The 3,365-nt window shown below is 40.6% G+C and overlaps 1 protein-coding gene across 6 annotated transcripts in view; it reads right to left on the reverse strand.

Moving 5' to 3' along the window:
* TRAPPC9 (trafficking protein particle complex subunit 9) overlaps window positions 1–3,365 on the reverse strand; it is a 556,529-nt gene that overhangs the window by 153,289 nt on the left and 399,875 nt on the right. The gene's annotated exons all lie outside the window — the stretch shown is intronic.

Consider the following 3,365-nt stretch of genomic DNA (forward strand, 5'->3'; position numbering starts at 1 on the left):
AGCCAAAGAGTACTAGTACTGAGCTTGAACGTTTCAGAAGAGGTTACCAGGGATGTTTCTCAGGGGTCAGTACTGGAGCTGATATTATTTCCCATCTTGACCTGGCTGATGGGATGCAATGTGCTCTCGACAGATTTGTAGATGACCTCAGATCAGGGAGGGAGAGCTGTCAAGATGCTTTTCTGCATGTCAGGATGCTGAGTTTGGCTGGTCAGAGCCACATCCAGGAGCTGGAGGCTGCCAGAAAACACACAAAGTCCTGTACTTGGTACAGAGCAACCTCAGCAGAGGCACCTGGAAGAGATTCATCCCTGCTGCACTTGGGGCTCCGTGTCCAGTTTTGGGAAGCACCCAGTACAAGGGAGATGTTGACAAACAAGAACGAATTCACATGGTTCAGGGCTGGAGCACATAATACACGTGGAAAGACTAAACGAAGTGGGAGAGGAGGCTCAGGCCTTCTCATTGCCAATAACCCCACATGAAGGGAGCTTACAGAGAAGACAGGGCCAGATTGTTTTTTGGAGATGCACAGTAGAAGGACAAGAGGCAATAGTTACAAACTGTAGTGAGGGAGATCCTGTTCGGAGACAAGGGAAAATATATCCACAGTAGGAGGAACTGTGGACTCTCCTTCCATCCCCTCGTGACTTGCTGGAGGCAGCTCTGAGTGATCCGGCCTAACTTGGTGGTCGGCCTTCATGTGAGAAGGAGGTGGGACTAGATATCTTCCAGAAGCTCCTTCCAACCAGAAATGTTGTATGTACTGCAGTACTTATTTATTTATTTATTTATTTATTTGTGATGGCTGTTACAGGAAGCAGCAGAGAAAGGAGTCAGCCTTCCATCACTACGTTTCAAGGAGAACGAGCCAGGGGTACGTCTTACACTCGGCACCAGTTATCCACATCTTTAACCACTCCAGTGCTGGAAGCTGGGAGGAAACCCACAACTGACTGTGCATTAGAGGAGAGAGAAGGCAGCTTCCCTGTTTCTGCTGGACTTAAAGTGTGTCCTCAGCTTCCACGCAGCCAGGGGATCTCAGGGTGACCAAAAGCAGCTGATCTGTAGTGGCTTGGTTGCCAGCTTTTGCTTTGGGGGAAATACGAAAATACAGAGGGCAATATTCTCAAGCAAGCACAGGGAGAATGGTAAACCTCCTGTTCCTCGTAACAACAACCATGCCTCTATTTCACCGTCATGCTTAGATCATTTTGGAAACTAGCACCCCTGCTGTGCATCCTGCTGCACACTGTAAGCTCATCGTACAGCAATCTCGGTTTTGTAGCCAAACAATTCTGGAAAATCACTCCTGCTTTTCAAGTTGAAGAAGTAGAGATCGAATAACTTTTTTTTTTTTTTTTCCTAGGTAATGGTGACAGATGCCAGGACTTACGGCTAATGACAGAAGGTATTATGAAGAACAGAGACCCAAACCTGATCCCAAATACAAAGCAGTATGGTAGTTTTGCCTAGTTATTCCAGATGAACAATTTCACTAAAGGCTAGGCTGGGGAAAAACAGCTCTAAACTGTATTATAGGTGAGACAAGATTTCCAGTATTGTACTTTTAAATTTAAGTAATTCAGCATCTGCATAAGTACAAGCTTTGCTGAGTCAACAACCTTTTGACAAAGAAGATTTACTCTAATAGCAACAGAACATGAAAAGGAAAAATGTTTTCATGATAATGTATTTTCAATATTCTGTCTCAGTAATATTCATATCTTAATGACCTCAACAAAGTCTTAGCAGAGAACTTATACACAGCAAAAATGATAAAGTTTTCCTGAATTTGGACTATCTGGAGCTAGATTAAAAAAAAAAAAAAAAAGAGAACAGCAAAGCTGCTGTGGAAATAGCCACTGAGTAGTGGGAAGTAGTGTATGCTAATCAGGACAGTGGAGTAACAAAGGAAACATAACTCTGTAAGTATTTGCGCACCTTCTCCTAACACTACTTATTGGGACAATAATTTTGGGTGGCAAAAATATAATTACCTTTCCTTTCTTTCATCAGACCGCCACTATGTACCGTAGGAACAGCACATCTCATTTTATTCTGGGCTTTGAAGAAGTTCCTGAGGCATTAATGTGATCTATGAATGCCAATTCAGAAAAGGAAAATAAAATAAAAACACCAGTTTTAGTACCTTGCAGCATCCATCCTCAAAACTTGAAGTGAAGTAAGAAGCAGCTGAATTAAGAGCTGGTCATTTCTTTGTAATATCTTTCATGCTGGGATCATGAAACATGTCCCATTTTTATGAAAGATAGACCTTTAGCAGAGATGTGGACCTAAATGTGTTTATTTCTGGATACAAATTTAGCAGCTGGAACCTTTACTGAATTTTGGCCATAAAGCATCACATATCCAGGTCTTCCACGCACAAATGTCTAGTAAAAAACTCCTGAAGAGGCAGCCTGAAAACAGCAATAAGGACACAAGCACAACTTCTTCATAATAACAGAGCACTTCAATAGCACCCCAAGGATTGCGATTTCTATACAGGTAACAGAAAACAGAAGGAAAAATCAAAGTGTAAAAACGAAATGAAAAGCTTCCTTTTTTTTATCACTGTATATACACAATCTATGATAACTCCTTTACTAATTTTAAGTGGTGAGTCAGAGAAGTGTCATTGTTTGATTGACTAATCTGCTTGGACCATCAAAAAAAGCTTAATTTCCGTTTTTCACTTTTTTTGGTAAATGATGTATTAACTCCTCTATTGAATTTCTCCCTTACACTTTTCCCCTCATTTTCTGAGGAACGCAAGGACCCAAAGCTTTCATTCAGACCAAAGAAATACTTTAATTTTTCATCTGTGGAAAGACATTTCCAGTAACTCATCTCCCTAATAAGACACAGTAGTATCAAAGAGAGCTGGAAATTTAGGAAGAAAGATAACATGAACATTTTCAGTGACCTCCTCTAAAACTTTTAGATTAAAATCAGACATGAAGTTCTGAACCACTGATGCCATAGCACCAATAATATCTTTAAAATGCTTTGTTGAACCAAAGCAATTAAAAAAGCCCAAAGGCACAGATGTGATTCCTTCTCCTGTGCACTGTTTTCCTTCCTCTACCAATATACAAAGTCTGATGGATTTCCTCTAAATTGAAGGATTAACACCACCATGGAACAAGTATTTGTTCCTAAGAAGAAAGGATTTGTGAGGGCAAACAAGCCACCATTAATCTTAATACTCCAGCCGATGCCAGTTACACATGCAGTCCTTGTTGACACTCCTTTATTTCTGAGTTAGAAAGACTCATCCTCTTACTGACACAATCAGACAGGACAGTTTATTTCAAAGCTATAAAAAGTAATGACATTTCAAGAAAACAGAGGCCTATTAA

This window comes from Anser brachyrhynchus, assembly GCF_964034855.1.
Source record: "Anser brachyrhynchus genome assembly, chromosome: 2".
Taxonomy (NCBI): Eukaryota; Metazoa; Chordata; class Aves; order Anseriformes; family Anatidae; genus Anser; species Anser brachyrhynchus.